Consider the following 11,986-nt stretch of genomic DNA (forward strand, 5'->3'; position numbering starts at 1 on the left):
CATGGTAACGACGTGTCAGATGATCTGGTTATCGATTGAGGCTTTAAAGGTCTTTAAAATGTGATGTTATTGAAATATAAAGAAAGAATTATGGTGCTACAATGTAGAATGGACATGGTTCGAGAAGTCAAGATTGAAGCAGACATTGGAAATATTTACGGTGAAGGCAAGTGCCGCTGTGAAGGACTTCTTTGTGTGTTTCAAGATACCAACGTGCACTGTAGACCAAGGTTAACCTGACGCTACGAAAATGAAAATCAGCCTAATTACAAAAGGACCGATTGTTTATAGGATCGATACCGATTACTCGTGACCGAGAAATAATATATATTGGAATAACTGATAAGCTGTTCTAAGAATTTGTATATATGATCGCCGTGTTACTTGCCGAATAGAAAACTGATGACTTATAACCTCGTGGGTTTTATATATTTAAATAATGCCATTACGGAAAAATGCTATCTTGTTGAAAGAGAGAATTAATAGATTGCTGTCGACTTGGATCTGTTCGAAGTAAAAAGTGAAATAAATGTATATTATTACTTTAATTGATTTATCTTCTAAAATTGGTTAGGTATTTGGGAACGAGGAACACTACTTTAATTCCACACGAGTTATACTGTGACATTTTAAAAACAATATTATCCATTATGTAAAATCATCTCTGGTGGTTCAACGATTTGAATGGCCACCTGTTTTAAATTCATGTAGTATTTTATGTGATTTAGCCGATTTGCGATGACTACGTAGTGTTCGAGAGTTTTGTAATCGAATAGAATATCAGCAAGTGTTTTGGCTGACGTGTTTGATTAAAGTTATATGATTAAGGTGCGAAGAATACATTGAAATAGGAAATAGGTCGATTAAGGAGCGAACGAGAACTTGAATACTGTGAAGTGATATTTAGGAGCACGGACAGCTGAGATTTATTAACGAGGTGGCGAGACTTAGTGATGACATGGGATGGGGAAACTTGGTAAATATTATCCGAAATTTTGTGACATTAAGTCCATTGTATGAATTAATTTACGTTGACGTTGATGAGGATGTCAATCATGTGATATTAACGATGGTCGTATAAGAACAGTAAATCGACGTAATTGAAATTGTGAATAAACTGAACAGTGAAAGAAATTTGTAGAACTTTGATGTGGTCGAGAAATTTTTGAAAATTAATGAACAATTATTTGAATAGTTTGTAAACGTTAACCAAATTGATGAACAATGATTCGAGATCACTTTGAGAAAGAGAACTATAAGATGGTTTTGAAATGTAAAAGGCAATGTTAGTTTTATCTGCAGTATGTTGAATTGAGTTATACGGTTGTGATTACGATGCTATTCCAAGTTTACGACGAAATGCAATGTCTACATGCTTATCACATTTTAATAAGCAAATATTGCATTCGACGAATTGATTGACGAATTTCAAAATATGTGAAATTGATAAAAACTGGTATAGATCAATTATGAATGATCTTCGTGAAGAAGAGGTGAATTTGGAGATGATAATTTGTGAAGCTGGCGTTTGTTCAGCGAGATTAGCGACATTCAAGAATTATGAATGGTATATGAAGATTAATAAATGTACGGGACCTGGAAGACCAGATCGGTGTCATGCCATTATGAAAGCAGTAGTAATTGATGGGCAAGAAGTCAAGACGGATTGGGTAGGACCGAAGGAGGTCATGCGAGTGCAGTAGCTATACGGAATCAGCATGGACAGGCTTAGCTGTCAATGAGACATTTGTGGTCACTACAGATGGAATATTTGTTAAGAAAATGTTGTAAATTAATGATTTTTAAATAAATGTTAAATGTTTTACATGAGACAATTAAGTATTCTGCTTTTTTATTAGGTTACTTTTGATATTGAAGTCTGACGATAGTTTTAAAGTTACGGCAGTATGGTATTAGTAGTTGTCTAGAATTCTATTGGAATTTTGAAACAGTTTCCAATGGTTGACTCCTGAGAATTTGATTTATGCAGTTTTGTTTATATGTTTTGACGAAATATACGTAATTAAGTTGTTATGTCGAAAACTGATATATGTTATGCTTTTAAAGTTCTGAAGGCAGAACCGACTTCAGGATAACCGAATGTAAGATAATATAGAACGGCATTGTTGAGAAATTACATAAAGGGCACCTGATAACTCATTCGCTAATCAAGGCGGACGTGCCCTGGGACAGGGCGATGGGAATTCTAAGATCTACACTTTTTGGATACTAAGGACGGCGCCTTGACTGGGAATCATATATTTTCTTAGAGTCTGTCGAAGAGTATCTTGCTAACGTAGTTGATAAACGATTCTTATTGTAATCACCGTTGTAACACCTTGTATATTATGAAGATAGTGACCATTGTAATGTTTGCTGAATATTTGTATTTTATTTACCAAGAAATAAAAGTATTTCTTACACCCCATGTTGTGTTATCGACAACATCATTCCAAGAAAATAGAGTACGCTTTAAAATTTTAAAATTCCACGATTTTAGATGCGTACGTGATTTATTTTTAGGGTAAAATGATGTGGCTCGGTGAATGGAGGTAAATCGAAATGAAACAGTGGTGTTTACATAATGTGACCGTTATTTATTGGCAATATAAAAAAATGTGAAAATACAAATAATAAAACGGATGGCAGCGGAGTTACCTGAAGACTAGGCTTGGGCAGTCGATGGTGGCACGTCTTAACCAAACGAGGGTTGAGCACTGAATGACCGAAATACCCTTCAATAATATCCCAGATAAACGTCTCGGGGTTGCCGCCAGCTATTCGTTGTCGGGTTCCAGTTGGCACCCCGCCCGTGTTCAACATCTGGGATTATATTTCTGGGTATTTTGTAGACCGCTATTCCACGATGTAAAATTCGACATGCTCAAGGTCGCTACATATTAAAGCGATAAGAACATAATGGGTGAGGTAAAATAAACAAATCAAGGCACAGAAATGAATTGTTTAATCCCGCCTGCTTATTAACGTCCAAATTATATCCTAAAGAAATTTTGTTAAATGAAGTGAATAAATAAATCATTGTTTTTATTAATAAATTTAAATGTATTAAACTCGTTCATCTGTTCTGACACAAATAATGAATTAAAACCAATTTTACTGAATACTGACCAAATAGCTAACTTGTATTGTAAATTGTTATTGTCATTTAACTTATTTGGGGAAATTTATTAATAAAGGAAATCAAAGCGTAAGAAATCTAAAAAACATCTGATATGATTTAATTTGCAATGTTGTGATCAAATTCTCAAGGAATGGAATTCTCGAATTGGAACTTTCAAAATTATAATTTATTAACAAGTACCAAACAATCAAAATATCGATTTCTCCATTGTATATTAAAACTAAATTTACGAAATTATGAATTTATAATTTTCCTTCAATATATTGAATCATTATGAAATTATAAAATTAATGTTTTTTCGATTTCCAAAGATTCATTATTTAATCAATGCACATAACATAATCTCTATTATTTACTGATCGAATAATAAAACTAAACATATATATATAAAATTAAACCATAAAGAAAATATTTTGACACAAAAATAAGATAATACAAGACACAAAAATATTCAAGGTATTTATTAGATTTTTCATTAGAAACTGCAATACGGCTCTCGTCAAGGCGTGAAGTGATAATGCCCCTGAGACCTTCCTTTAGTGTAAAGTACTTTAGACCCTTCAGGTACTTCAGAGTATATACCCTTAGGATTGTATTATAAACGGCAAGTAACATAAATGTAGTACTAATGGGGTTTTGGAATAGTATAAACACCTGTCACATGAATTACTTTTTGTAATATTTATTGGCATATAATTGGATAAAGGAAATTTTAATGGGCTGTGTATTTTATAGTTAATGTGTCTACGTCCAAGTAGTCTAAGATAAGGCTAACAGTATCAACGAGATATGTTATGTTATAAGTGAGTTGCAATAACATAGTTTTGAATGTTTTGGTTGTATTAAAATTATCTGCGGAATGAAAAATAGTACAATTAACAAAATTTATGTAAAATAATTAGAACAAAGATAAATTGCTACAGTTGATTAATTGCTCTAATTCATTTATCAAGGAGGTATATAGTTAAACTAACAAATGCATAAGAAGTAAGTTAATTAAAACCATAATGAATGAACTTTAACAATGAATAAGATTTTTAACTCAATGATTAAACATTTTTTTAAAGCACCACTAAGAGAATATAAAAGACATCCATCTTCCTCCTGCGCCAGTGGTTGTGAACACGTATCCCACTTCTGATATAAGAAATGAAGAATAAAAGAAAATATTCGAGCGGATTTAGCACGTATATTAAAACTCTTCTTTAAATAATTACAACAAAGTAAATGTGACTAATATACAACACAATAAGGGCGATACAATAAACACGTAGATATTAAGAGAGATATGTTTATTAGAAGAGAATTCTGAACTGTACGAGATGGTACCGAGGAATGTGCTCGATATTCCAAACGCGTCCTTCGACATCAAAAGTGGAAAGGGTAGCTGGTTCGGCCAAACTGTTAAGACTAATGATGGGTCGCTAACACTATTTACTCATTTTTCTAAATCGGAGGTACTGTCTCTCACATAATTTAACTAGTGGTCTTGCCGCCCTGGAAGTTTCATCTGAGATACTGCCATATATTATTTTAGCAACGGTACTGCCGCTCTGAAACTTCCACTACAGGTACTGCCTCTCATACAATTTTTTTATTTGGGAAATACATACTGATGTATAAATCCCGCGATAATCGCCCAGTTTGTGCGTTAGCAAGCACAGCAGAACAGTAGCAATAACCAATATGCGAATTAAGATTATATTAACCACATCCAATATTAGATGCAATTATTAAAAAAAATATTTTATGATACTCAAAATTTATTTAGAATTAAATTTGTTAAACAATTTAATTGATAATATTGATTGTATAGTGATATACGCGTTCCAGTTAAACTTACATTTTTTTTGAAATTTTACATAAAGCCATTTTCTACTAATACTGACCGGTCAAGATCGAAATGAAAAAAATATGGACAGATCAGAACATTTACATGAATTGCAATACATATGTGATACCTGCTACAGTAAGAACTCTAAATTATGTTATATTACATAATTAACTTTAGAGTAAATGATATGGCTCGGTGAATGGAGGTAAATGAAATGAAACGAGGCTGGGCAGTCGATGGTGGCACGTCTAAACCAAACGATGGTCGGTTACTGATTGGTCGAAATACCCTGCTATAACATCCCAGATAAACATCTCGGGGTTGCCAGCTATTCGTTATCGTGTTCCAGTTGTCACTGCTGGCACCCCGGCCATGTTCAACATCTGGGATTATATTTCTGGGTACTTTGGTGACCGTTATTCTACGATGTCAAATTCGACATGCCTTAAGGTCGCTACATAACTAATTAATTCTCAAAGGTTACTATTGTATTACGTATAGTTTTATATTAACTAAGTTTTTGTCAAAATGTCTATTTTGAAATCTGGTAATCTACATGTTTTATTGCTCCCTTTGGTTTTGAATAATTCGAAGTACATGTTTTATAAATTTGACAGAGTTCTTGTGTTACTGTGTAATTCAAATTTTAATATTCTTGTGTGCTTACTGTTTTTCTCAATAAAAGAAGTCTGAAGTGTTCTGTACTTCTTTAACGGTTATCTACGTTAAATTTTTGCGATAAAATTATTAAATCACAATAATTCTTAATCAAGTAAAACGTCAGTGAACTAATGAGATTAAAATATTAACGGAAAATATAACTGTTTTTAGCACGACGGTGCAGAAAATGTTTGGCGCCACTGTATTCTATATGGGGTATGTATTTAAGTTATCAATTTTTAACTTTGCATTATAATTCATTTTTATGAAATTAATTAGCTAAACTACTTAGTTCGGTTCGGCCATTTTGCTAATATATGGAAATATAAGTTATAAGACTATTGAGACATCTAATATATCAAAATAAAATTCGTTAAAATATCATAATAAATGTTAATTATTAAATCAAAACGAGTCGGAAATAAAGTTAAAGCAAGTTTTAATAAGCTTTATTCGTTTTTAATGTAAACGTTTAAGCCAATGGTAATGTTAATTGAGAGCTTACGTATCAAGTTAAATCTCTTTGCGGCCTCACCAGACTCCTACGTTCGAATGCAGGCGACCTTGACCGCCCTTGCGAGGTTTGCAATGTTGCCAATGATCAAGGAATCATTCAGCAACCGCAGCATAGCTCCAATTTAATCCGAGTTAAAATAAAGCATCATTATTTATTAAGGTAATATGCAGTAAATTGAAAACAGTGTAGCGAATTGAGGCATGTCGAATTTTACATCGTGGAATAACGGTCTACAAAATACCCAGAAATATAATCCCAGATGTTGAACACGGGCGGGGTGCCAATTGGAACCCGACTCCGAATAGCTGGCGGCAACCCCGAGACGTTTATCTGGGATATTATTGAAGGGTATTTCGGTCATTCAGTGCTCAACCCTCGTTCGGTTAAGACGTGCCACCATCGACTGCCCAAGCCTCGTCTTCAGGTAACTCCGCTGCCATCCGTTTTATTATTTGTATTTTCACATCTTTTTTATATTGCCAATAAATAACGGTCACATTATGTAAACACCACTGTTTCATTTCGATTTACCTCCATTCACCGAGCCACATCATTTACCCTAAAGTGGTGACCCCGACGTGATCTTTCGGAAAATTGGGTTTGGACTCGTGAATGGAGGGTACGTGGAACATGGTGTTTGGTATGTATTTTACGTGGCCGTTATATTTTTTTTTGTTTCAAAATTTTAAATATTTTTTAATTCGATTCCTTTTCAATTTTACCTTCTAGATTCATTTTCATTTTATTCCGATTAATTTCATTATTTCCAATTCATTTTTTAAAATTTTTTTTTGTCAAAATTTTATTTCACAATCTTTTGGAATATTTTTACGTCACTGCTTAATCATCAGCGTCTCGGCTAAACATTTCTTTCGGCGCTATGTTTAAATCATAATGTCTTCCTTCGCTCGCCGTCTCCGTCATAATGGCAGATATTTTGATTTAAAAGGCTTTGGGCAGCTTCGGTCGGATACCGTCGTTATTTGTTTTTTATGAATTAACCTAACGTATGTGACTACGGATTAGTCACAGAGCAGCTCCAGAAGCTAGGTACCGATTGCAGTCACCGTAGACTCGTTATGTCTTCGCCGAAGTACCAGAATTGCTAACGTCTCGTCGTCGAAGAAAATAAGCTACCACGTCGTCGAACAGTCGATCCTCCCACAGCGTCGATTACGGGAGCCCTGTCTGAAGAATAGCTTGTTTTCAACGTCGTCGATGGACCACATTCAAGTGCCAAAGCGACGATGATGCAACGGTATCTGTAGGACCGGAAGATATCAACAGCCGTACCAGATCGCAACCGTACCAACCACAACCGTTTCGAACTATCATATTTTTTCAAAGCCCATTTTACACAGCACATTTTGTTTGGTATATGTTTTTTTTTTGTATTTGATATTTTTTGCAAACATTGTTGTATTTTTGTTGAAGTAATTTTATGTAAAATTCTGGCAGGGGAGTATTGTAGCGAATTGAGGCATGTCGAATTTTACATCGTGGAATAACGGTCTACAAAATGCCCAGAAATATAATCCCAGATGTTGAACACGGGCGGGGTGCCAATTGGAACCCGACTCCGAATAGCTGGCGGCAACCCCGAGACGTTTATCTGGGATATTATTGAAGGGTATTTCGGTCATTCAGTGCTCAACCCTCGTTCGGTTAAGACGTGCCACCATCGACTGCCCAAGCCTCGTCAACAGGTAACTCCGCTGCCATCCTTTTTATCTTTGTATTTTTCTCATTTTTTATATTGTCAATAAATAACGGTCACATCATGTAAACACCACTGTTTCATTTCGATTTACCTCCATTCACCGAGCCACATCATTTACCCTAAAACAGTATGAATTAAACGTCCAACTGATATATTTGTCGCATTCCAGTAGCGATGAGATGTGATTTGACTTTTCCATGTTCCAGAAAATTGTGAATAGTTATAGATGTAAATAGTGCTGCTCTATCTGCCTATGTGCCTGTCTATATTAACTTATTTTGCGACTTATCATAACTTTCGCAATATAAATAGAACATACCTTATTTCCAATCCATCAGCAGATTTATTTATTTTAAATTTGACTTTTATTGATTACGTCCCAGTCTATGACGACATCTAATTCCTGGAGCAAAGCGTTAACATTTACCACTAATAAATAAAAATAATAATTGAGGCCGCCCCTATGACCGCTATGAGTTCACAGGTGTCGACATTGAATACCGTCTCTGTTCCTAGACCTGATAATATCTGCATGATCGGCTTTATTTGTCCGTCGAGTTTTCGGACATTGTAGTTAGATTATGTCTGCACCACAGTCATCATTATAGTGAAATGCTATGTCTTGTTATCACACGCCAGAGTAGCAATGGGAATTTATGAAGATTTCCTTTATTGTGTAGTAGAAGAATTAATATTATTTGGTTTAGGATTGTTCAACCGTCCATAATTTTCAGCATGAGGCTTGTTGCAATGAGTACAAGCGGATGACTTTACAATGATGACAAAACGGGATGAGGACGGGTTGGTCCCCTTATTAGGTTCGCGTGCACCGAACTTGCTTAAAATTCCTTTCTTGATTAAAATTAACTTCTCGTATATTCATATATAAAATGTCGGTAGTCCGTATTCAATGATACTTAATACAGTGCGTCAAAGTGGGTCGTTGTGAAAAAAGAATAAAGTGGAATTTTCCATAATCACTAAGAGATAGACATGGTCTCCATTTAGTACAACTGTTGTTTTATAGGCAAGTCGACTTATAGGCAAACTCTGATTATTTGTGTAGGGTTGTTTATAAACCCAAGGCGTAAAATAAAATTATATTTAATAAAATAATATAAGATAATCAAACATCTTAAATATATAAAAATTAAGATCAAAATAAATGATGTAGCAACCACTTACTCAATAAATGGGAAAATAAATAATGCAAATAAGCGTGTGAGATCCTGATGTCCGAGTTGGTCGAGGTAATTAATCTTAGTCTTAGGTATTATCTTAGGTAATTATCTTAGTCCATAATAGTCAATAATTGACGGTAGTATACATTAACGGTAACTGATAGTAATGATAAACTATGCTACGATAAAGTATGACAAGTTCACACGGTACGACGGGAAAGTAACGCACGACGTACCAGCTTATGTCCTAACACTAACAATAATAGCGTATTTAATAGCATATATAATAGGAAAGTAACGCGCGAGATCTGCTGCCACTATGGTTAAATTCTCAAAATAACTAAATAAATGTACAGTACTAGTGCACTCACTTCTCCTGCTCCAGCTATGATGGACGTGCAATTCGTACAAGGGAGAAAGTTAAAGGCCACGCGCTAAATACACTGCCACCAAGAGCCAGCAGAAACCACTTTCGGTGCCGTTTATGTATGCTTCAATTTATCCATAGTTTATAACGACGCATCAGTAACCTTAGCCACTTTGACGTTATTTTCTGGATTATAAAATAGTTATAATTTATATTTACAGTTGCAACCATAAAACTATTATTTTTGATTTGCCATAATATAAGACTTATAGAGAACATACGACGAGTGGAAGAAATAATAAAATAGAGTAGAATAAAATATATAACGATGGATGGACAAATAAATATATAAGTAGATCATAATGATTAGAGAATAATAAGTATTAAATAATAAATAAAATATGAGAAATAAACTTTAATAAATATTAAATAATAATTAGAACATAATAAATCTAGTTTTAATAAATAATAAATGATAAATAAAAAGAGAAAACTGGAATACACTGTAAGAAACTCACCATTTGATGAAACTCAGCTTGGACGGCACAAGACACAATAAAATAAACTGGACGATAAGAACGTAGTGACTCTGGCCGCAGCGTCTTTAGAAATGAAGACATTTATGAAGTTCTAACATCCCTAGGACCTGATCGAACAACCCCCACCCAAAAAAAAAGATCAACAATGTTACCATTCATGGTAATTATTTATGTTAATAAGTATTCGCAAGGGCGGGAAATCATACAATTAAAGACAAGCGGCAATCCCCCCTAATTCCTTTACATTAAACTTTCAAACTTAAATAAAAACACTTGAACGACCCGAAAAACTAAAAGGTCTGTAATATCTAACTACGAGATGGAATTCTAAGTACCATAGACATTCGGAACGATTTATGATTTCCTTGAATGCTACATGTCTCTGTTGTATTTTACAAAAAATGTATCGAGAAAATATAAACAAATAAAACTGGGTGTTATATTTGTTAACAAACTGAACAATAAGGTCTACAACACTCTTTCCATGTACTATGATAGGTTGCCATTCAAATATAGTTACAATGTGGGGACGGCCTTTGAGGGATTGACGAGCCTTAACAATTATAATGCTATCACTTACCCCTAATTTGTTATTTGGATTAATTGCATATCCAAACCATTCCTAATAAAATTGCTGCTATTATAGGAATCAAATTTTGATAGCATGATTGACGTCACAGCTTCTGCACTGAAAGCTTTAGATGAGAAAGGTTATATAGAATGCATACGCCATGCGTTATATAGAATGTGTACACTGATTCAGTTATTTCTATTCTTTCTGACAAGATGACAAGCAATATTTCTACACAGTTGGATTTCATTATTTTTGGAAACGATGGTCTATCGACTGCTTTGTCACAGTCACCTTTTAGGTCAATTCTTATTTAATTCACTATTGTTCTTCATTTCTACAATGTCAGCGCAGATGTTCTGGTCTTTCAAATGTTCACTTTTATTTTTACCACACACACACACTTAATTGGATAAGAATCCCACTTCTGATGTTTGAAATGAATGATGTTTGAAATAAAAAGGCCATATTCATTTATAAAAATCCTTTATTTGCCAAAAAATTACCTACATTCTTACATACATATATTCACACGTACATTCATACTTTCATACATACATTCAAACGTACATCATTAATATATTCACACATGCATGCATACATACATTCATATAAACATCCATACATACATACATACATTCACATATTCATACATATATTCATAGATACATTTATTCATACATGCATATATATGCATAATATTCATACGTTCATACATTCTTCATTCATTGCAATAATACATATATGCAATCACATATTCATACATACATTCATTGACATTCATATATACATTCATACATTCATAGATACATTCGTTCATATATACATTAATACCTGCATTCATACCTATATTCATACATACATTCATACATGCATTCATACATCTTACATACGTACTTACTTTTAAATGCACATACATTCATACGAACATACACACATACTTATACTTACATTCATACATGCGTCCATTCATACATACCTTTTTTTGTTCTAACCTAAAAACCAGGCGGACGAATGCATGACACATACCTGGCCGCGGAGACTTGCCCTGGAGTGACAAGTCGGACCGGGTTATGTGGGACTGCCTCTGGGCTTACCAATACACTAAACCGAATCAGGTTTGCTATCCCCGAACCTTTTTGGATTGCTTTCTAGATTTGGGAATGTCAACCGAACCGCCGGTCGAAGTGAAGACCTAGGTACGTGACGTACCATGGAATTACTGCCAGCCATGGAATTATTGCGGTGTCGATCTTAAGTTGCAAGACGCGCAGTGCGTAACACTTCTTATGGAAAAGGATGGCCTGGGTTTTCAGGGGGTTGATTTGCAACCTCCAGAATTTGAACCACTTGACCGCATGATCGAGCTGCTTCTGTAGACGTTCATGAATTGTAACTTCGAACCTAGCGGCCGTAAAGAAAGCTATGTCGTCAGCGTAAAACGCGACGTCAATG

At 34.4% G+C, this 11,986-nt stretch overlaps 1 long non-coding RNA gene across 1 annotated transcript; it reads left to right on the forward strand.

Annotated features, from left to right (window-relative positions):
* Positions 1-6,450: 6,450 nt before the first annotated feature.
* LOC143197592 (uncharacterized) lies at positions 6,451-7,940 on the forward strand. Its single transcript, XR_013006027.1, has 2 exons — positions 6,451-6,577; positions 7,860-7,940. It is a non-coding gene; the product is annotated as an uncharacterized LOC143197592 (long non-coding RNA).
* Positions 7,941-11,986: the final 4,046 nt, after the last annotated feature.

Source organism: Rhynchophorus ferrugineus, unplaced genomic scaffold (assembly GCF_030347505.1).
Source record: "Rhynchophorus ferrugineus isolate W39M unplaced genomic scaffold, kcgeb_rfMv2 rfM5, whole genome shotgun sequence".
Classification (NCBI taxonomy): domain Eukaryota; kingdom Metazoa; phylum Arthropoda; class Insecta; order Coleoptera; family Curculionidae; genus Rhynchophorus; species Rhynchophorus ferrugineus.